A 24546-nucleotide genomic window follows, 5' to 3' on the forward strand; every position below is an offset into this window, starting at 1 on the left:
TTCTATACGGCAAGTCTGCAGTGCCTACTCAGGCTCTCGAGAAATGTCGCAGTAGGTTTCGACTCAGTTGCGTGCAGTAGTCAGGATGCGTAGCTTCTTCGTGTGCCGAAGAAAACAGCACTGGTTTAACAAGGACGCAAGGGGAAGACTCACAGGCGCCATTTTCTTCTACGATAATGTACTAACAAGCCAACGTTTCAACCATGCTCTTCGTCTGGCCCCGAAGGAAAAAGGGGAAAGAAAGAAAATCGAATACGCAGTTTTATAAGCCCAAACAATGCGAGATTACGAAGCGTGTCTTCGGGTTATTTTTTACCTTCTGTGGTTATTTAACATGCACCTAAATAAAAGCACCTTTCCATTTTTGTGTTTCACACCCATAGAAATGCGGCCACCGTGGCCAGCTTACAAGCTTCACAGCTCTACACGTAAGCCGCTTAATTGCCACGGTAGGCGAGCGCACAGAAACAATGCCTTTCACTTACATACTTTGTGATGTTTTTCTATCTTTCGGGTGTCGTTCGCTTCGTGTATAACTACTTGAAGCAGAAAGCAAGTGTATTTTCAGTAAATTTATATTGCATGAATTTTATAGAGTGAAAGAGGGGAGTGGGCGCATTTACGAAACAAAACAAAAAGATGGCAAAATGGGTCTCGCTGCAGTGCCTTCACCCTCAGTACTATCAGCGCTCAGCCAGCTCAGCCATTCCTCGATTTTGAGGACGGGGCGTGTCCTTTTTCGTAAATCCCCATGTACCGCTCGGCAACTGCTGAAGCCGATACGCTGACTCGAGAGGAGGAACATCGGGAACTACAGTTAGCGGTATAGAGCAGAGCGCTCGAAGCACTGTCAGCAGTACTGAAGTTTGCCTCCACAATTATACACTCTCGTTCGCTCAAATGGTCTGCCCAAGGCCCGCTACAGTACAGCGCTGGCAGTTGATGTGCCCTTTGAGGGATCGGTTGCCTTCGCTTGCGGAATCCGGTATCTCTGTGTGCGCACGGGTCTGACCACCTCCAGTGCGCTGCATTGAATTGGTAGCAGGCAATGCAAGGCGGTGCGTGAGAAGCCTTTACGACACTTACCTATCCAGGTCCGCGTAAAGTGTTCAGAGGAGAGAATCTTGGCTCGCTGCGTTTCCGCCATTACCCTTTGCATCTTTGGTTTTCTGCATTTACGCTCTCCTTTTGCATTATTCAGGAATGCGTAAAAAGTCACTAGCTCGGCGCCGTATATCCCTTAGCTTTTTAGAGTTGCATGCGTTCATCGAATGTGCTGTTCGTATCTTTAGGATGTTTGTTACCCAGCTTTTTCTGTTCGTTATTTGCGTTCACGAAATAAAATAGTGGAAGCTGGAGAAAAAGTTTCATGTTGTGGCGAGGTGGCCCTGAGAACCGAATTTATTATAAGACTGCGTGGGTGCGATTACGTTTCTCCTGGGACAGGTTTCTTTTGGGAGTAGTAACATTTTTGGTTGCCGTGTTCTATTCGTGTACCAGTGTAGTTCCTAAAGAACGCCTACCTAAGTGGCCATTCGTATAGTCGTGCTGCGCGTTATACTGCGTCCGCGTCATCCGTCAGCTCTCCTTATTCCAATGTTACCTGGATAGCGGAAATAAAATGAAAACCACACACACACAAGAAGAAATGAAGAAGACGAGACAAGCTTGATAACTTCAACAACCTCTCTCCCTTTTTATGCTCACCCTCTTTTGTTGTTGTTGAACTCCCAGCCTTTTTTATCCCTGCTTTCTCCCTCAACGACTTTGCAGAATAACGGGTCGATGCTAAACTGTTTCACAGCTGGCATTGCGCATGCGAGCTTTCATAAGCAAGCCATTTTGTTTCAGTGTTTTTGATACAAACTTTAATACATAACCAACCATAATATCGCTTTGTGTGAATGGTCAAAACCGTTGACCTACACAGATCACTCTTCATAGTCGTGTACGTGTTTGATCGCGTATTTTTGTTTGCATAATTTTTTTGTTTCATACGCAGGCATATGACACAGCCAAGCGGAGATAGGCAGCCGTAGGAGCCTGCAGTGGCTACACCTTCCTTCAAGCACACGTACGTCATCTCTGCCTCCTTCAGGTATGGTGCCGCTGGTATTTAGATGCGAAGTATCTTAAGGCCGAGCTCAATCCGGTGGTGTGCGGCGTGACCACCCTTACTGCGCATGCGCATACCCTCTCCACTCACCCTCTCCCCTCCCTCTCCCCTTTCCCTCTCCCCTTTCCCTCTCCACTTTCCCTCTTTCCACTTTCCCTCACTCCTCACTCTCTCCCATACCCCCTCCCCCTTTCCACTCTTCCTCTGAAACGCGGGCTAGACATGCCTAAATTCTCTCCTGCGCAACGCCGCGATGAGCTCGAGCGCATGCGCGTCCCCTCCCCTTCTCTCTCCTCTCCTACGTTGCCCCCCTCTCGCCCGCCTGTCGACCGCGTTCCCCGCTCGCCCTGTGAGAATTAACGGCCAGGCTAGATGGAAGATACGACGCGCGTAGCGTCCCTCTTCGCGTTCTACGACGCGAGGTCGGTAGCATGCCCAACGAACGCCAACGGAACGCGATCGTGCAAGTGCTCCGGCTTCGCATCGCCTCATGGTCCCCTTTAGTGGGAGATGGTGTAATTTTTTCTCTTTTCTCGGAGAAATCTCCCGCGTTAATTGCAGAAGACGTCTAAGAGGAGTCGCCGGAAGTCTCCCGAAATAGCGCGCATGAGATGAGTCAACGCGACGATGATTTCCCAAGATAGCGTAGATCAGATAACGTGACGACGATGCCGACGGCAAAGTCGCCGATACAGACGGCAATGAAGACACTGATGAAAGAGGGTGTCCTGCTGCGAACACTGTCGTTATTTCTTGGCACGCCTTATCGAGTGACACATGGAGAGCCGAGAAATCTACCACAGTCGAGTGAGCGGGTCAATCGATGAAGCCAGGGCTGGGCAAAGATACTTTGAAATTGTATCGCGATACGATACAAGATACTCAGGCAAAAAGTATTTGAGATATAGATACAAGATACTGCCGCAATAATGGAACCCGATACGATACTTGCCAATTGTATCTTAAGATACTTCGATACATTCGCAAATTTGTTATTATAGGCCCATATAATGTAGCAGCAAACGCCAATGCACAAAAATATCTGCTTGGAATTTATTAACTGTGACCAACCTTGTTCCATTTGAATGAAATGTCTGTTAGTATCTCAAAAGTTTTGTCCTTCTTGCTCAAAGTACATTAGCTCAATTCCGAAATAACTTACTGGGGTTTGTTTAAGCTGCTTAACCAGGACATCCCTTTATAAACTTCGCTGACAGCAGTTCTTGCTTGTTTTTTTGTAACTGATGGGAGTCGCTGCTCAGCTTGCCGACCAGCTAGCGGGTTGCCATCTAATCACGAGAACTTCAATAAGAAGCCTTGTCACGATGGTGAAATACCGGCGTGGACATTTACCTTGTACGTGAGCCACCGATACGCCATACCGGGTCCCCGGACAGGTGTACAGCAGCAACAAAGCTGGTAGCAACATTTTTTATGACGCATAGTGTATACGCAGAGGACATAAAACAGAAATGGCTGTTCATATTCTACGTATCTTCTAGTGTAAAGCGTTCGTTATCTATATACTCACTAACGTGCAATTTGTGAACGATTTTTCTTCAACGACAGAACATGTGCAACCAGGAAACGTCTCAGACGTATTGTATTGTCACCTGGTATAGTGTCGAATATGAAGGCGGCAGTCAAATTGTAGAAACGAAACTCTTTACTGAGCTAACTTGCGCCAAGAAAACTAAGTAACTGAAAGTACAAGCAAAGCACGCTGCACGATGACAGCGGCGATCACATTCGTCGGTCGTCGGTAATCTGATCATCGGCGGAACGCATTGTCTTTCATACATCAGGGATCAAAGCTTCCAGCGTTATCACTGGAGCTAGCGGAAGCTCCCGATTAAACTAGACTACTCGCGTCGTGCGCGTAATTTTAACAGAACAATTGGAAAAAATTGCGTAGCTTCCGAAACATTGCGGCGCGGCTTGCGCTGAGTGGTGCTGACAATTTTTTTGCGGTTTAAACCCAATCACACCAAAATAAATAAATAAATAGGAGCAAATGGCAGTATAGTTGCTCAAAGCGTCGCAGGACACCGCCGCTATTCGCGCTATTGCCACTTAAAGCTCCGATGATCTGGCGACTAGTAATAGTAAAAAAAAAAAAAAAATCAGGGACGCCTAAAATAACATCTCTGATCCCTCCGTCATATGAATTGGTATAACACGAAAGTGAAAAGTGTTTTCACAGAAGTTGTGCTTATTGTGTAGTGTTATATGAGAGCTTGTACAATGTCTATTCGTGCTTGGCAACTATAGCACTGTTTGACGTGGATGCACCGATGTTGACAGCATGTCTCAATCGCGACGACTAACGCCCATGATCATGATTAAACCGTTGTGGTAGCTGACGGTGTGAACATATATTTGAACACAGCGAACCGTGAATCCCGCGTAAGGATGATATCAACAAGCTCATAATCAACAATGGTACCCGTTATGCACTTCTTCAAAGCGTCGTCAATTAAGGAGAGAAACGGCATGGTGTGCGCTTTCTAGTAATGGGTAGCCGACGCCTGTGCTCATGCATCATAACACACACTGCGCTTCAGAAACACGGGAGGGAGAAGTTCGTAGCCTGAGCCGCAAACGCGTGCGTCCCGCTGGCCTCTGTCTCGCAGGCGCTGCTCTCGTTCCACCAAGGCACGACATTCGCCCGTCGAAATCGCGTCCTTTCTGCAACGCATATTGCAGCAGTTTTGTTAGTCGGTGCTCTCGCAACTGAAGCAGTCGGCGGCGGAGAACTGAGCCGACGCACGCTAACACGAAGCCAAAGGCAAAGAACGTAACTGCGTCAAGGGTGCCTCGGCGACGCCAGCGCGGCCAGTCTACCTCTCTGGTATCGAGACGCTTTAACCATGGCCTCCGATATCGCGTGCAATCTCCGAGTAAGCGCTAGTAAGTGTCGATCGTGAAGCATTACTTCTTTTCACATCTCACAGACGGCGGCACCGCCCCGCTCCGTCCGCCGCGAAAGAGAATGTGTGAAAGATATAAGGCGCGTTCGCGCCGTCTCTAGCATCTCCCGAGTTAGCTTAGTCGGTAGGGCGTCAGGGCGCTTGCCGTCGCGGCCGCAACGTCGTGGGTTCGATTCCGGCGGGGTATCTTTTCCTTGGTTTTTTTCTTTCTGACCCGTTGGCGTCCATTTTATCAACGTCATATCCGTGACGGATGTACTTGGTGGACCCCGGCATAAAACACTTTCGTGTTAAAAAGGGAAAAAACGAAATAAGTAAAATAAACAGGCGGTTCTGTATCAAACATTCTCAGTGAATAAGTATAGAAACCCTATGCAGGCGGGACCACTATTAGCTATGCCAATTAAGGATGAAGTATCGTGAGCTTACCTGTTAAGGTAAGACAATAGAAAATTAATTGCCTAGTATGGAAAAGTGCCTGAAAATACTAGTTGGGACGCTCATGAGAAAAACGGTGCATTTGGTATAAATGTTTCTCGAATTCCCCATCTAATATCTATAAGACAGCTCTTAATAATTTCCATTATTATAATGCAAACTCAATTTCACTATTTTATTAAGCGGTAAAGTAGAATGGTTTGTACTGTATACTCAAAGCCTGCCGCGGTGGCCTAGTGGTTATGGTGCTCGACTACTGACCCGAAGTTCACAGGAACGAATTCTGGCCGCGGCGGACGAATTTTCAGTAGAAGTAAAAATCCTTGAAGCCAGTGTATTTAGGTTTAGCAAATATAACGCAGTAGCAAATATAAACAGCAGCAAATATAACGCAGACATTTAAAAGTAGCAGCAAAGCAGAGAGCTTCTTTTGGCAGCGCTTTACAAAAGAGATATTGCAGCGACAACACCGGAAAAAACAATAGAGTCCTAGGTAATGTATCGTATCCAAAAGAAGCGCAGATAAGAAAGCGTTTGCGCTAACAATCAAATTATGATTTCAAAAACTCTTTGAAAAAAGATAGCAGGAAGAAACAGATACGTTTAGCGCACGCTAAAGAACCCCAGGTGGTCAAAATTAATTGGTAGCCACCTGCCCCACTGCGGCGTGTCTCGCAATGATATCCTGATTTTGGGACGTAAAACCCCAGCAATTATTATTATGATTTGGAACGAAGCAGTATGATCACGTCGCTCGTTAATGATAGGATTTAGCACCCAACTCGAGGACCAATAGGATTTAGAGCCCGGTCCCTTGCTCGATATTCTCTTCTTTTAACGTAATAGTTTTTGTCTTACGCGGTCACGCGTCCTACCTGACGTAACGGTTCGGAGAAATGTAAACGCGCACGTCTTTTCCTGCGCTCTGAAATTACATGAATGGACGTCGTTGTATGCACGTTTATTTTTAACTGTAGTAACGATATTTCACAAAAAAGATACGATCATGGCCCGCGCTGAACCGCAAGTGGGATTACTTATCCGGAGCCCGTGGTGAAACATTCTCAAACATTCCGGCTTTCTTTCTTGAGGTTGGATCGATACTCTGAAATGAAAGTGAAATTTGATGGAAACGCTGTCTTAAGTAGTACGCGTAAAAATGACAGGAGCCACTCTCCGCACGTTAATGAGCTCTTCTTTGCTGTGTCCATAACGAAAGCGCACAGAGTAAAAGAATGCTTTAGTTATGCTGTAGTGCCGCCTTAGGGGAGATGAATGAAGACAGGATGTTGCGGCTCAGAGAGATATGATAGTGCTGTTCAGAAAGAAATATACATAGAAAACAGCTGAAGAGTGTTCTGCGGGTAAAAGACACCCGCCGGAAAATCAGGATAAAAAAAAAGTCAAAGTTGTAAATGACTTGTGGGAAATGGTGCTCGTACAGACTGTATCAAACTTTTTTTGAACATTTTTCACTGAAAATACGCGGCGTTGCTGTTGCAACCTTGGCGGTTCTAGCCCAAGCGCGATTTTTTAGCTTTCAATGTGCCGTGCGCTGAAGCTTTCGTAGTGAGCTCCTTTCTTCTTGCATTTATTCGCTATTGTGGAGAACCTTCAAGAAATATTTTTTTTTCTGGTATACCGATAGCAGGGTTCCGCATATTAAACGACTTCCTCGCTACTGGGGAGGATATGTACGCACCGTACGTTATTCGCGAAAGTACGTATTTCAGCTTTCGCCATTTCATATTTCGTTGGCGCGCAGGTTCGAGGAACACTTATCATTTCGCGAGGAAGGTAATCTGTCAATTTAGGTAAGTCGCGCGAAGAGAAGTGAACCAAACGTTGAGAGCAAGTCATCGATCAATCGCGCCTCTTGAATTTTCGGCAAACTATCGTAAATCCCATACGCGCACAAAAAATAACAACAACAGGAAGCAGAAGAAGAGTTGTCGCCCCAAAAGGTGAGGGAGACAGAGAACTTATCTTGCGTCAAGTTTTTTAGCAGGAAACGTCATCAAATGGAATTTTTCTTCACCTTTACCGTGTGCTTTTGAGGGCTAAATTGCTCAGCACTTACGAGCGCTCAGTGAACAGCGCTTTTTAAAAAAAATCACAGTTTCACCGCAAGGCGTGAAGCAATGAATGCGATAGCAACAATTGAAATGTTGTACGAAGTAAGCCTAGCAGCTCTTTTAGATCCGGTCTCGCGTAACTCTACAAAACGCTGGTGTAAGAGAATACGACCGCTCCAGGGAGAGAAGCGGTTTTCGCACTATCTCTTCGCGTTGACAGCACAGCACGCAGAAAGGTATACGAGCCGAATGCTTATGCCTGCCGAGATAGCGCGCGCTCCAGCGCGCGCTATCTCTGTTGCCGCTCGAGCACCAACTAGCCCAACAGCGAGTAATACTGGGGCTTTACGTGCCGAAAGCCACGAGCTGACTATGATGCACGTCGTAGTGGAAGACGCTACTAAATATGAATACTCGACCGTTTTTCGCATTTGTCCATGTCGAAATGCGACCACAGCAAAAGCGACCGAAGTAGCGACACTGAAACCGACAGCGCGACTCCAGACTCAGTGGGCTACTGCTGCCACTGCAATATATTTACGTCTGCTTTCAGAATTCACGCGTTCATTGAAATCACGACCCTTCAACGCATTTCACAGCACTCTCTGTGTAATCTGCGTCGGTGATCACTAGCAGTCATGCAAACCTGTAAGAGCACTTCCTCGCATACACTTCGTTTGAGCGAACAGAGATTGCGGATCGCCAGATGTAAATTGCAGTTAATTACGGACATAAATTTCAAAGTTGGGGCTCGTGTCACAAGCTCTGCCGCTCTCCGTTTCCTGCACCCTCATAAGCTTTCAAAACGCACTTCTCAAATATACAACACTCCTGCTAACGAGAACGCCGTCCCAGCTTGGTTAGGGCAAGTTAGGCGCATAGGAAAGATAACGGGCTTCCAGAATTTTGGCATACGTATCATTCATTCAGGCGCGTGAAATGCACGAGGAAGCACATCGTTTGCGCTTGAAGCAAAATTTTATAATATTCCTGACAATTGTTTTGCTTATTTGTTTGCCCGTCTGGGCACGCTGGCCTGGGTTGCGGTTGGCTGCGGGCGAGAGCTGCACTGAAAAATGACGCGCGTATACCGCGCGTCTAGGCGAGGCCTAGATAGCTCTACGCCTGCAGAGTCGACTCTGTTCTGGCGAGAAGTTCATTTCTGGCCATCGCGCTATGCTTCCGGTTGATAGATGAAGCCCTCCACACGCCGCAGGCCCAACGGTGATACCCAGGAATGCGTTGCCACCCTCCCTCGTCTTCACGCATACACACACGCGCACTTTGGCCCTTGTTTCTTCGATGTCGCAGAAGGAAGACGGGCCTTCAGGTTCATACATCAAGAAGTTTGACAAACGCAGCCACAGCAGCCTAAAAGAGGCGAACGGGGAAAAGTTTGGGCCCCAGCAGCGACGTCACTTCGAAGCGTGCGGAGGGTGTTGTCGCGAGGGAACCTCATTTTCTCAGCTTGCTCGCCGTGTGACAGGTGACAGCGCCTCCGGTCTCTCCAGCGGCGGCGGCGGCGGTGGCGGCTGCCACGACTCAGGGCGATTGGTGCGGCGAAGCGGTAATGGGTGTGCGTCGTGAACCACGCGCCCACGCGCCAACTTCATCAGTCTCTATGCGGGAAGAAGGCGTGCCACCGACGCTACTAGGTCCGTGAAGACTTGGCAAAATAGTGTAGCATAATGAAATTTTGCTCGTAAAGCCATGACGTCGAGAAGTGGACGATTGTTATGACAACTAATAATAAGGGGATTTCGCACGTGCAAGCATATAACGTTGTATCCAGCAACGCGAAGTCTATTCCCCGAAAAGGGATTAGAAGCACGCAGTTTTACGTTTCGCCCTCATTAATTATGTACAGATGTTTCTTTGATTTGGATGCGCACTTACGTAATTCTTCTTTTTTTTTTGCCAGCATTAGTGGTAGGAAATAAAAACCTGTATGGTGAGTAGTAATTGATGGTTATCTTTTAAAGAAGCGGCAGAGTTTGAGCATTCGGCTTTAGTAAGTTAGTTTATTGCAGTGAATCATCGATTAAGTTCTGTTGTCATTATATATTCATAAAAAAAAACAGCGCACGTTGTAACTGCTACTAAGCAAAGGTAACAGGAGCATGGAAGCTATCGGTGATGGCTCGTATCGCTGGCTTGATGAGGAGCGTCGCATCGACGGGAATCGCTCAGCGAGTTCTTTTTTTTTTTTTAAGTACAGTGAACAAGTGTTCGCTCATTTGCGATATCAGTTCTATATAGAAGAGCTTACCTTACCGCCTGCTCCTCCTGCTCTCTTCCCTCCGCAGTTTGAGAAAGGTAGTATCCTGGCCTGCGTATTCAATACTCACATACTTGCTGCAGTGGTTGGCATTGACTAACGTTGACTCGTTTTGGCTATACTCATTGCTAGTGTTAAGTAAATGACGGTAAGTGTGAAATAACGTTAGCTATCCACTGTTACAATGACAGCATTGCTTTCGTTCAATATCAGTTTAATGATTGGGCAGTTCCTCCCCCCTATATGCAGTTGATTCTGCCTGAATATTTTTTTGGTCAGCATACGCGGTTTTATACAAGCCAGTTTGCTGGTACTAGCATTCGCTGCACACGTTAGCTCCGTATATATTTATCGGCAAATATATCCGCCGAGTTATCGACCGACCTAATAACGGAGAACAACTAGAACCACCGTAGCAGGCACAGCAAGCACGGGAGGGCAGGCAAAAAGAGTTTCGCGCAAAAAGGAAACAGGCATTCATGAGCTTGTATATTAGCGTAGACTGACAGCGCTGAAATTAGCTTCCCAGATTAATTCTTATTCACTGGGCCATAGTCCATTTAGCCATCTCCATTCTCTTACCACGTTTCTAAAAAAGAGTTTCTCTCTCATGGTATCTTAGCTGTTGCACTGAACTAAGCAATCAGACCAAACGTACTGCTCCAGAATTTTACAGTGCTCTCTTCGAACACAGTATTAAACTGTAAAGAGCGAGAGCCATGTAAACACTTCTTTTCAATCTTCCTGAAGCCAAAATTTCTGACCATTGCAAAAAAAAAGTAAAAAAATAAAGCAGGAAGAACAGCGGTCGGCATGCGGGTTTCCGCAAACCGTATCCCGACGAAAGGGTGTACTGCTAACAATCATCCCTTTGTTTCGTTAGTTTTAAACTAACCTCACCTAACCGTCCATAACGGGCCCAGGTGCGCTATTATCACTTTAGGCTCTCGCCACTCCTGAACACCCTGCGGCTGTTCTGTGCGTTTGTTAAACTTTTCTGCGCCTATTACGCGCCGATACTCGTACGACAAGGATGCTGTGGTTGCAAATGGGGTTATTCCTGTCAGATTCCCTTGCCGACAACTTTGAATTCTTATCTTTCTAACTTCTTTTTCGTTATTATTTTCTTTGTGACAACGTAAAACCCCCTAGGGCATCCCTTGTCAGAGAAGACAATCACGTTTATAATACGTCCCACGGGTGTACGATAAAAACAATAAACTCTCCTCCCAACTGTTTGGCCACTTATCACGCCGACGCTGTCGCTACTGACATGCACGCCAAACGACTCTTTTTCTTATTTGCGCTCGTTTTCTTCTTGCTGATCCTGTTCAGGTGTCCACCAGTTTGTGAGACAGTTATCACGGCCTTTGTCCTTTCCATGGGGCCCTTCTTGCCCTTTCCATGCCTTCGCGTGCAGTAAACGATGTCACCAGAACCGTAGCTCGACAAATTATGGCGGAAGAATAAGTTTCCCAAAGCGCGAGTTCCCTCGTCGGAAGGGCACGCGTTGACATCGTTTGTGAGCCGCGCAATTCATCTTCGTTCTCCAATGACACTGACGTGAAAATGAGACGGGCCGCTTGATCGAAACTTCGAGCGACCATTTCTCTTCCCTTTCGCGGATGTGGCTGCCTGAAAATACATCGAACACTGCCTTTGGCCGCTCAATAAACGATTATTATTCCTCAATCTTCGTGCAAGTAAGATGTTCAACCATCCTTGGGGGCATTGGTAGTGCCCGGATAGCCTTGTGGAACTTGTATATCAGGACATGATTGAGCACATTGAGGAATAATCACATTCTGAAAGAAGGTGCAGTGCGTTATGACAGGACAGGGTACCGACGGGACCATTTAATGTGCGTGTTCATTTAATGGTAGACGGTTTAATGCCTGTGTCCACTTAATGGTGGAAACCTTCATGCACATCACACAAAGTGTCAGTAGGTCCACGTCTTTGTGCGTAGCGGTGTAATGGCGGCACAAATGAAGTTACACAAACAAGTTGAGAAGTGCATTAAAAAACTTGGAGGACGCTTGAGCTTCGCCTTCAGGAGCAGAACGCGATAGCGTATTCGGGCCCCGTGCACATCGCCTTCTCAAGTGCTAGCCTAGCTTCGGTTCTCGGTGCATGCCTCAACCGTGCCGTAAGGAAACGGACGACTCTGCGCGTAACATTGGCTGTTTCAAACTATCCTTGAATGCCTACTGCAAATGTAGTTGTTAAGTGCCCACTACGCCATAATTCTTCCTTCTGCAAATCAGCGAAGGGCCCACTACGCGCCCGTTGAGGCAACACGCGAACCTACTCAGTTGGTCACTTTGTTGATGCTCTTGCAGCTGATGATGATTAAATATGTCTGAGCGCTTTGTAATGGGTGGGCCTTTAAAACACCGTATAGTTGCGCAACTCACATGTTTTGACGCGTGGCGCAACTGTACGCTTCTGCCACGCAATATCACATGCGTTAAGGAGACTCCTTCCACTACATGACATTCAAATAGTTTTTTTTTTCGCAGTAGTTTCAAGCAATAGCGTTACTCTGTGGTAAAACACCTCCTTGCCACGCAGACGGCTTGGGTTCGATTCACGTGCGAGCCGAAGTTTCTATTATTTATTTTATTTGCATCTTGCTCGATTTTTCGGTTACGGACAAGACAATTATTTTTCGCTCAGAACCAACGACGCCGACACCGACACAGGATTTTCTGCGAAGCGAGCTCTTTAACGCTATCGCGTTAAAATGTTTACAAGTGTGAGTTAGTACACATGCAGCTTCTTCACAGGTCTGATTATACGTATTACTTATTCGTCCTCGTCTTTGCCTACCTCATTAAATATCCCTTCACATACACATCTCATTCGTATTGGGGCTCCCTGTTAAACGTGAGCGATATTTGTCGAAGGCATGCTGCATGCGGCCGCGTGTACGCTCTTCAAAAGGTGTTTAGTGTGAAGATACAATAGAAACGCAATGCCATGAGTCAAGGATCGCGAGTAGTGTGCTCACCAATGGCAGTTGCGAATGCTGTTTCCGCGGCTACATCTAGAAAGAAACGTTAGACAGTACCGATACGGCAACAGGCACACAGGAGACGTTATTCTAGTCCAACACGGTGACGCTTTCCGCGTGTTCTTTTTGAGCAGTTACAATTTTCTGCGTTTGCTGTAAACGCAAGAGGCTAGGAACGTTATCCGTACTTACATTTCAAAAGGCGATCTGGTGCACCTGTGTTGTGGCCCCTTTATTCTTCTTCTTCTTTTCTTTTTCCTCTTTTGTTTTTGATAAGGGTGCTCGAAATACCTCCGATACGATACTTTTCTTGTTGTTCCCTGTCGGTTGACTTCCGCACTTACGAATTCGATCCCTGTGTACAAATGCCTCACGGTCGTTTCGAAGATTTTTTTTTTTTCGCATCTCCATTGTACTTCAGGCGCTTCAAGCGTTCGCGAGTGAAGTGGGATTCTAAAATAAAATGGTATCGCGAGCAGACCTCCCAGGATCTTTTTTTTTTAATCCGTTATCGCAAATGCTTTTTTTTCTGTTGCAAAGGTTGAGAGCGTATAAACAACTTCTCAAAGTTTCCTTTCTATGAGGATATGAAACTTGAGCAGAAGAGGGACTGTATTGTGGCCACGCTAAATTACTGGCCACTCCAGTTCGAGGCTTCAGTATTACAAAGCCGGAAAACCTAATAAGTTAATTTCTGTATTGTTCAGTTTTTAGAGTATCGTTGCACTCTTTGAACCATTGCGACTCGCCATTTAAGAAGGCAAGAAATTAGTAACCAAGAAACTTCCGTTCTTGATTTACCGCGGCTTCTGAAGCTTCTTTTCTGTAAAGCCTCTTTTACTGCATCACTACAGTTGATGAGGTGAAGCTTCGGTGAGTATAATTTTTTTAGACTATTGGGAGTAGAAAATAGCTACAATATGCTGAAATGTTTAATTGTGCCCCGCGCATTTGTAGCTAAAGTACGGTTAATCACATTAATGTTAGGAAGCGAGGTCATCAGAAACGAATTGATAGACACGTGTAAAGGACGCACGATTCAGGCTTAAAAGGATACCCGGTCGCCGAATTTTCTGAATGATATAAAAAAAGCTATTGCAATGATTGGGCTCTACAACCGCCCATATAGATCTACAATGTCTATCAAATTCTTTTTTTTTCTCTCTCTCTCTTCTAGAAGTGCCAGTGGGGTGTTAAAACGATGTAGCCACATTCTACGATAAGGCTACTCAGAATCGATACGACTACACGCTACAGAAAAAAAAAAATGGGGCAAGCGTTTGTAAGGTGCTAATATAGGTACAGTAAAAACTTAGCGCAGTTTGTCTCATTGGCTCATTTAGTATCCACTACATCAACTACAAACTTCTTTTTTGGAGGGAGTGGAGGGGGAGGTCCGTATGGGTAATCCTTCGAATAACGTTTACTACCCCTACTTGGATACACTTTACAAAAATCTTTGTATACTGGCGTTCTGGTGTGGAATCACTATCCGAATCGGAGTCCAGGTGTTGAACCAGCCTCAGCGGCGGCGAGGTCACGCATTTGAAATCGCTTTGTCAAGTGCTGAGGCAGCCAAGGAGTATAGCGGGCAGTGGCGTAAATCATGGGGGGGGGGGGGGTCACGGGGGTCCTGATCCCCCGTGTGCTCGGGCTGGGGTGAATACCCCTTGCAAGTGTCCCCCCCCCCCTGAGACTTACCTTTCGAACATCACATTTTAATTACTTCACAGTTAAATACGTCACCCTATATGCTATACAGCACAGTTCAATACAACACTAGGCTATTCCTAAAAGGTGTACTCGACGGTGAATGGAGCTGAAGTTAAACAAAAGCTCTACCTTGATGTGCTAGCATTTGCACTTGATTGTATAACCCGAATGACATATTTACTAGAAGTATGCCAGAGCCCATCTATGAGTTAAACTTCGAAGCTTCACTTCACCAACGTACGCTTGTACCAGTGGCTGCTCATTGCAGTTAGATTAAGCTCTCTGGCCCGGCGCCGAGGTAAATACTCGTTTTCTTTATTTTATTTCAGGGCATGACTTTAATTTTTGCATAATTAAAAATAAAACCTACATTTCTAAAAAATAAAATAGCCGCCATGGCAGAATGTGTGTCCCCCCTTGTGATTTTTCTGGATTTACGCCACTGATAGCGGGCCTTTGGCTTTTCTGGCCGCTCCATATCTGTAGGTTTCTTTAAAGTTATTCATTCCCTAATAATGTTCGTATTTGATTTAGATTTGAGTAATGAGGCTTCGCAACCGTGTACCGCCGATAAAATAGCTCCGTTTTTGAGATACAAAGTGGATTTGCGCTGCAGAAGGCTTAGCAAGATTTGTTTGCAAGGTTCGCTCATGTTTCTGTAGCAATGCAGAGATGGCGACGCTGTCTTTAGTCGCCTCTTTCCAAGATACGGCCACAAGTCAAGCAGATCATGTCAGGCTTCGTTTTCCCTTCATGCGTTTAGCGGCAATGCATGAATGTGACGCGTGATGCGTCCCAGTTACAAAGGCCAGTAATAGGGGTCTTGAAGAATTCTCGAACGCGGCATGTCGACAGAAACCAATGTGTCAGAACTCAACACTTCTGCAAACGCGACATGGAGACGGTAACAGTGGTGACTTGGATCAGCTCGACTTGGTGGCGCTTTGGGATTCTACAGTGCATTAGGTTTTATGTCTAGATGGCGCCGTATGCTTGCGTTAGCGTTAGCGGGAATGCCTTCCGCTGTACTAAAAGACCACCAGATGACACGCAGCGCGTTCCGTTTTCAGCGTTAGCGTTGAGACGCACGCTAACGCTAACGTAAGCGTTTCCCGCTATACTAAAACTCGCTACTGTCCTGCGTCGGCCAGTCAGCGGTGCTGCACGCGGGAAGCGTACTTTGATAATAATAATAATAATAATAATAATAATAATAATAATAATAATAATAATAATAATAATAATAATAATAATAATAATAACAACATCTGGGGTTTTACGTGCCAAAACCACGATATGATTATGAAGCACGCCGTAGTGGAATTGTCCGGCAATTTCGACCACCTGGGGGTTCTTTAACGTGCACCTAAATCTACAAGTACACTGGCCCTTAGCGTTTCACCTCCACCGAAGTGCGACGTCCGCGGCTGAGACCGAATCTGCGACTTTTGAGTCAGCAGCCGAGAGGACTTCTCTCAGACGAGCTTGTAAAGTGACAAGTGTTTCTGTTAGCCACGTAAGGCTACGCGATTCACGGTGCTTACCCATGGGGTGACAGCGTCAGTGCAGATAACAACCACGGCAGGCCAGATGTCGAAGATGACTTAGGTTTTTATCGCTTCTAAGCATGCGACCCTACGTGCCTCACCGAAGAACAAGCTCGCATGACGTCGCAATCCTGAAGAGAAAGTTTCGCCAAATGCCTGCAGTTTCTTTTGTCCGTCGAAGCGAAGGAGAAAGGGCGCAGGAGTTCGCTCGATGCGCGATCGATTCCCAATAAGGAAGAAATCAGTGCCCGGAAGTGTCATTGTACGCCGATATCTCTGGCGCTGTCTCGCTTAGCGTTTCCATCAGAAGCCCGTGGGGCTCGAAGAACAGATATCCTCCAGAACTCTCGAAAAACATAGATGCAGAAAAGAGAAAGTGCGTCCGGCTCTTAGCGAACGCATTGTCCCGCCACCCTAAAGAGAAGAATCTAGCTTCAATCAGCGGATTCTGCGATATCTACTGCCCCGGAGCGCTTGAGTGTCCCACCATTGGGGACCGCCTTTTATTGCATGGCTGTATCCGACCCTGATTGCCCGCGTTTGTTCTCTGGTGTCCAGGATAAATGCCTATGCCTCCGTGACGACGGGCTGTGAATGGAGCATGCTTACACAGTATACACAATGAAAGAAACACTGATTTCGCCACCTATGCCATTGTTCTGTGTTTTCCTCGTCTACACCTAATGAGCATGTTGATACTATTGACTATGCTATCAAACTTGCCTCAATTGTGAGCAGCTACAATGGCGCGTAGTTACCTGCACTTATCGGGAGAACTTGCTTGGCTTTGTTAGAGCGCAAAGCGGCATCCAATGTGTATCACATGACCGAATAACATCTTTGGTAGCGAAGATTTTCTGTAAATGAACTGCTTTGATTGGCAGTTCGGTCTTTCGTTATTCTCATTATCGATTACTATTCGCTCGCTTTCTGCTTCTGCGTGTAGTTTTGCGTGAAGCAAGTAGTGTGTGCAGTTCGTTTGTTGACCCGGAAATTGCGGGTTCAGTCCCGGCCGCGGCGTTCCCATTTCGGTGGCGGCGAAGTGCTAGAGGCCCGTGTACTGAGCAATGTCAGTGCACGTTAAAGACCACCAGGTGGTCGAAATTTCCGGAGCCCTCCACTACGGCGTCTCTCATAATCATATCGTAGTTCTGGCACGTAAAACCCCAGATATCGTTATTAGTATTATTTCGGTCGTAGGCAAGTTGTGTGTGACGAAATTAAGAAGTTCGCAAGTATAAAATCGAATTATGTCGCACAAGATGCGACAAGTTGGAGATCGCTGGAAAAGGTCTTAGTCCTGCGTTTGATATAATATAGGACTGTGATGATGAAGGTCTTGATGATGATTATTATTATTATTAGTGAGAACTTAACTGACAGAACGTAGCCGTATTTATTAGCGGTACATGTAAGCTGCTAAGATCACCACAAGGCAGCCAGCAGATGCGGCGCGGTCTCATATTTCCTCATAACTGCTCATTTCACGCATTTCACGCCTATAAAGAAATGCAAACTGGATCACTTGGTAACCACCAGAGCGAATTCAATTACTAAAATGATACATAGAAAAACACACGCATGAGAAATGCGACAGCGTTTAATTGTAACTGCCAGTTTGACGACGTGAAAGCTGACGGAACGAAGACTGGTCCAAGCATGCGATAACAGCATGCCCAACCAGTCCAGATGTCGATTATCTTGCAAAGCAATGAGAACATTACCACGGCCGTTCGTGATCCGCCCGTTATTTCATCCTTCTCAATCTCTTTTAAGTATTCACCAGCCACATAATCAACTCAACTAGAATCTGGACACGAGCTATAGTGTTTATGTTGACATCTTAACGCACGTAAACTATACGCACAAAAACACGGGCATCCGAAGAAAGTATGCCATACGTATAGAGCGCTCTTTATAACCGGTATTAATTCCGAATTAAAACACCTATATACGTGCTGTTTTGCGCCCACAGCGCATGCCCCAGAGATCAAATGCTATCAAGGGGCAAAGAGACTGTGAAAATAAATACCAGTCAGCCAGCCTTCTTGCAGGGACAACTGCATATTTCCTCCCTGTAGTAAAATACACAGTACTCGAAGTCATTCCTTTTTTGTTAAACGCACACAGGCAACTGCTACGTTGAGGTCGGTGAAAATTAAGGAGTCAAGTTCACAAAGCTTTCTGTTAGCCGGCCGTCTTCGTTAATTATATTTCCAGCATCGCTATTGGCTGGAACTAGTGACAAAGTATAATTGCGTGTAAATTCAAACTGATGTCCATAAATTCTAGTGTATTCTTTTTGTTGTTGTTGTTGTCGTTGTTGTTGTTGTTGTTGTTGCTGTTGTTGTTCTTCCCGTAGCGCTATCTGTCTAGCCTCGGTGGCAAACTTATAAGAATGCCGCTCTTTTTCTTTGGCTGAAAGCGCTATTGCTCTGTGCGTGCACTGGCTGGGAGCAAGCGAAATCCAAATGAAAGCTGTGAAAAGCAAAAAAAAAGCAAACAACTTGATAGCGAGAAAGAGCATTACACCCACCAATTGTGTGAAAGCGAAAGAGCGCCTGCGCAAGCGTCGAGTTCGAGGAGAAATCATCAGCCCACTGCCGCCGGCGGCATTTGCGGCTGTATGTCGGGGCGCTTCGAGGAGCTTCGATACGGCACGGAAGTTGTTCCGCCCAGTTCCGAGTGCTCCCCGGGAAAATGGCCAGCTGACAGAGGCTGCTGACGGAAGTGCGCACATAGCAGCCCCCCCCCCCCCCGCGCGCTCTCTACGTCTGAAAAATAAGCTCAAAATTCGCAGGCGCTCCCAGTGCACAACTAACATTAAATAGTTCGCCGATTCGCAAAACGACGACGCGCCCATTCTTCGTAATCGAGAACGCGTGGCGTGCTCTCGAGTAGAGTGGAATGCGGAAGTACGATGTATTCGCTCATGTCGCTTTTTTTTTTCCTTCGAGAAAAGTTTCTACAAATATCGAGGGATGGACCTCAACGGCCGTCACCCTAAGTCCGCACGGCTTTTCACCTATAATTTCCGTCCCGAAGGTTCTCATTTGCAAGTGTACGCGTCTCGTCTTAGGCACGTTTTCTCCTGAATGAGTTCCAACACAATACAAGCATTCCCCGACGAGCAACTTCTTAAGAAACAGAAGATACATTTATCTAGTTCCCATTTTCCGCCTGTGCCGATTTTTGTACGCATAAGCTCTGTTTTTCGACAAATTATTGTGAATATGTACGGCTGAGGAGAATCTCATTGTCAGTGATTCACAGAAGGCGTGTGAACTAGCTTCAGTTATTTCGTATCAGTTATAATCAAGTAGCGCCAATCGCGGAGCAAGTGCACGAAAGTCTGAAGACTACGAAGGTAAACTTCATTTTTTTTTAATTGGGGCAGCTCCGCATTGGTGGTGCGAAGACTGAGGAAACAGTGGAGTTGGTAGCCTAACCCTCCTCCTCTCCCTCATCCTCAGCCCCACCTTCCTTTTCCACCCGATTTGTGGTGTCCTCGACTGAGAGACAGTTACTGTGTCACTCCCCCACCTTTCTATTTTCCATTTTCCATCAAGAACCTCTTCTCCATCCGTTGATATACTATACTATACTATACTATACTATACTATACTATACTATACTATACTATACTATACTATACTATACTATACTATACTATACTATACTATATTATACTATACTATACTATACTATACTATACTATACTATACTATACTATACTATACTATACTATACTATAAATGGCTATGCCATACTTCACTCTCTCTCCTCCTCCTTTCCCTTCTCATCACCCTCACATCACTGCTGCTTACCCTTAATTCCCTTTCCCATCGCCTTCTTATACTGTATTTCGCATAGCTATGCTAAGCTTTACCATCTCCCCTCCTTTTTTCTCTTCTCCTCAACCTCACAGCACTGCTCATTACCTTCACTTTCCTTTCGCTCCGCCTTGCTATGCTATACTATACGAGGCTATACTATGCTCTCATCTCTCCCTCCTCCTTTTGCTCCTCGTCACCCTCACGTCACTCCTTACCCTCACTTACCTTTCGCACCCCCTTGCTATAATACAATTATGCTATATGCTATGCTATATGCTATGTGTCTTGGGCTCGGCTATACTAGGCTTTTCCTCTCCTAACGTGGTGAGGAGGCAAGACGCGGCTGGGCAAGCTTTTCCGAGCAACGCCAGCCGAACCTCAAGGTTAAGCCGCTCCGCAGTTGAAAATGAATACATATAAGAACACGGGTGATTCGTAACTTTACTCCAGCGAATTTTCGCCTTTCGAAACGCTGAAGTATTCTTCTGAAGGGTGTCTCTTAAGCGCAAGCGACTGATCGATTCAGCAGTCTACGTCTCAGCAATTACGAAAGTTCAGCTCACTCCAGACACTTTTATGCGTGTGCGTTTGCGTGCGCGTGCTTTACCGGAATAAACAAGACGATTTATGCGCAAAAAAAAAAAAGCTGCAGCAGTACGAAATTACTCTATTACATATGTACTACATGGAGTGCGTCGGCACGCGTAAACTTTCCTATTTTCGTCGCGCTTGCGACCGTTGGCATTTCGAGAGAAGTTTGATCCGCGTTTACCTTGTCGGCAGCCTTCAATTTTACATTCCGCGTATTTGAGCGCTTCCGTGCGAGTAAAAGAAACCGGAGCTACATCGCTGGTCCCAAAATAATAATCTTCTGGCTTGGCGCTCGCGCTCTGATGAAAAAGGAGAAAAAGAAAAGAATCTGAAAGAGAAAGATATTTTCAAACAGTAGTCAACGATCGACACAGGGTTCCATCGTTTCTTTCTGCGTCCGGGGCAGGGAAGAAAGACCCCGACGGCCCGTTCACATCATTACGACCGGCTGCTGCCTTCGTTCCTTCGGACTGAGCCAGAGCCGCTCCGAAGCACGGAGAGTGCGGTCCGTGCGGTTTGCTACGTCCTAATAGGTGCTCCAGTCGAGAGCAATTATGTCTCGCCGTGGGACCGCCGCCCGGCGCAAACGGAAACCCTTCTCGGCGTCCTTTGGCATCGACCGGACTCCTCTTACGGGGTCCTCCAGTTTCCCTTGTACTTGTACCGTGCTACTGTCTCTATGCCTTTCCTCCAAGCTTCATACATTAGAGGGAGTACATGCGCAGACTTTCCGTAAAAGAAGCCTCGGGGTATTTACCTCTGAAGTGAAATATGGCTGTCCCGTTTCGCAGGCAGCGGAAGGTTAAAGTCACTGAAGTACACGACTCGCCGTCCGTTTGCACAAACTCTTTGTCGTCGGAAAAAGCGGAGATAACGTACCGCTCCTTCGAAGTGTCGAAATTAGATTTCGGACGTAAACAGAAAAAAAATCAAGAGTGCGAGCTCGAGACTCTAAGGTCGTTTATGGTGCTGACGCGGAGCAGTGAATAATTGCGTAAAGAGTTGGTTTTTTATTTTACAATCGTTTTTGTTTAGTAGACAATACCAGAATAATGAACACCCGCGTGAAAAGCAGCTTGTCTATGTACGTGCTTATTGGCCGATGAATTGAATTGATTTGCTGTTTAACGTTGTCGAGAGACATATTGTGTATTAGTTAAAGAAATAGGAAATATGTAGCACTCTAGAAAACGACCTTATAGGCAACAGCATTTCAGTACTTACTCTATCTGTTCAACCAATTTCATTGCGATGACGCGCACAGCGACTAGGAAAGGAATGCTCATGCGCGTGGTCGAACCCGAGACCATATTTGGAAAACAGTGGCGCTACGCTTTGCCTTCGGCATTTGCCGCCTTGTCAACTCGTGGTGACATAATCGAGTGTTTAGTGGTGCTTCGGTGAACGTCGCCACGCGCTGGCATCTCAGCAAACAACGCAGAGGCAGCACCTGCCCTCTCTCGGCGTCAGATGAAAACACTGGCACCATTAAAATGACTTCTTGACAATTCGACCACGCTCGACTGCTTGCAGGCCACAAAATACAGCGCTCCCAACATAATGAACGTTTTGCAGAGGGATGATACACGACACTAATTTGCGACCGTGCTTCCACTCACCGCGGTATCTATTAGATATAGTGCCGCGGCCTCCAAGCGGCTTCCGTACCCAAGCCCTTGCGTTCTTTCGTAGTCTCTGCGCTTTCTTTTGTACGCCAGCCGCCCTACAAGGTGAGTACAGAAAACGCGAGAGCTTTCGTACGCAAGCCGCTTGGGGGTCGTGGCATTAAAGCTCTCTTGCCAGGGTCGGTCATATATACGCACAAAAAATCACCGGACAGTGTGTGCATATATATCCTGAAGTAAAATTGCTTTGTTAAAAGTTAGCGTCTGTGTCCGTCTGTCCTCGTTTGTCCTCGTTTGCTTCAGCGCTGTGCTACAAGCCAGTTTACGATGAACCAACAAGCCCATATTCATACACTTGTAAAACTCTCTATTCACTTCTAGAGTTACGCATATGGGGTCAAATCCGCAAAACCATTTCTTCGTGAGTACTTGTTTGTAACTGGCCGACCGGCTTCGCTACTGTCAGCACTTCAATTCACCGGCATTTTCTTCTACGAAAAATTTAACCAAATTTTGAACGAGCAACGCGTGATGACTTTCTCTTTATGAAGGGTCCTGCTTCAAGTCGTTCTGAGTTTCCCATTACTATGCTGGAGCACTTTTCACGACAACCACGTGTAGGATTGCACCTACATTTGTAATGCTTGTACACGGCGTACGACCTGATATCGCTGCGATGCGTTTCTTTTTTGTTCTTTCTTCTATCTCTTCCTTATCTGCGTACTATTCTCTTAGCAAAATTTTTTGTCTCTCTCTTCTTCAAATTAGTAGGCGTTGCGTTCATATTAGAAAACAATTGGTAGACAACTGCTTCTTTGCTCTTTACGTCTTTTTGCATGTTTACATAACCAACAATAGTAAGCAGAAGAGTTGTAAGCATAGCGCACTCTCAGCTGACACGAAAGTTTAATTTTTATGATTATTCACTTAATTTGCACCCGAGTACCGTGTCACGCTGTTGGTGATATACGGCAAGTAACCGATCACTGCAGTAGTCTTATGATCGCACATTACAACAAAAGAGAGAGAGAGATGATTTATTATTACGAACTTTATACGTAACTAGCGTTGAAAGTATGGCGAGTTGGTACGGCGTCATCTTCCAAGTAACTGCGTATTTTCCATGCGCAGTTCGTTAGAAGACAACATATATACGTTGCTTTCATTGAGCATGGCTAACGTTAGCTGATGAACTTCGTAGATCACGTCGAACTCGTGCGATAGAGTACATTACACAATGGAACGCGCCTAACGATTGAGTTGACGATCACAACTGTCAGGCGTGACAGCTTCCTCCCCATGCCTCTCAATGCGGCGCAATACCTAATCGCATAGCTAATGTTAGCTGGGAAACCTCGTACATTGGATCGAAGCTCGTGCTATAGCGTACAATATACAATCGAACGCGCCTCACGGTTGAGCACATCGTCGACACTATCAAGCGCGCAGCTCCCACTCTGTCCCTCTCGATGCGACGAACTATCTATTCGTGTAACTTCACCATGATTGACTTGAGCTACTCAAGTTATCCCGCTTGACGTTAACTATATGCATCTTCCTGGCACGTGATCCTCGTTTACACGGACGTAATTAGGTAAATACCGTGGCCTACTGTGTTAACGCAGTCGCTGCGTAGATGCGCACCACATCAGGGCACGGCCTCATCATCGACCGACGTAACTATTAGGGGGCGCATCCAAACTAGCAGCTGCCGGCGTACGTGCTAGCAAGAGTGGCCCGCGAATCCCTAACTCTTCATTACCAAGCCGCGTGACGCAGAACAAAGGGATCGGGGTAGGAAGTAACGAGGAAAAAAAAAAGCGTCACCCGAATACTGAAGCAGCGTCATTAAGTTGCGAATGCAAGCGCTCACCATACACGGCGCCACGGACTCAATCTCTGCTCCCGCCGCTTGAACATTCCAGCCAAAGCGGTGAACACAGTAGGGGTGGGAGGAGGAGGAGGAGGAGGAGGAGGAGGAGGAGGAGGAGGAGGAGAGGGAGAGGGAACAGAACGAAGCCTAGAAAAAAAAAAGCATCATCCTTTCAGCCACGTTAGGAGCCGCAGGAATGGCGGAAACGCAAGCCGACACCAGCAATTTGCGGCGCAATCTGTAAGCAACGTACCACAAAACGCCCTACCCGCCGCCTATACCCGCGGCCCCGTTCTCCCCTTACACCGGCTTTGTTCCGCAGCGTGCTCCCCGTCCCTCGCACGAGCAGTTCATCTAACACCGCAGTACCCGGTTATCCGCGGGAGTTGCGTCGAACGAAGCATTGTTGTTGCCACCATGCACACTCGCTTGTATGACCCGTGTAAACATGCTCACAAACCTCAGCGGCACAGTATATGCTATAAGTGGTACGCGCATTCCTAAGGAA

At 46.4% G+C, this 24546-nt stretch overlaps 1 protein-coding gene across 1 annotated transcript in view; it reads left to right on the forward strand.

Annotated features, from left to right (window-relative positions):
* LOC119393991 (dopamine D2-like receptor) overlaps positions 1-24546 on the forward strand; it is a 387243-nt gene that overhangs the window by 91766 nt on the left and 270931 nt on the right. The window contains exon 2 of the mRNA XM_037661202.2: positions 2003-2098. The gene's annotated coding sequence lies outside the window, so the exon portion shown is untranslated. The remainder of the gene's footprint in view (positions 1-2002; positions 2099-24546) is intronic.

Source organism: Rhipicephalus sanguineus, chromosome 5 (assembly GCF_013339695.2).
Source record: "Rhipicephalus sanguineus isolate Rsan-2018 chromosome 5, BIME_Rsan_1.4, whole genome shotgun sequence".
NCBI classification, from domain to species: domain Eukaryota; kingdom Metazoa; phylum Arthropoda; class Arachnida; order Ixodida; family Ixodidae; genus Rhipicephalus; species Rhipicephalus sanguineus.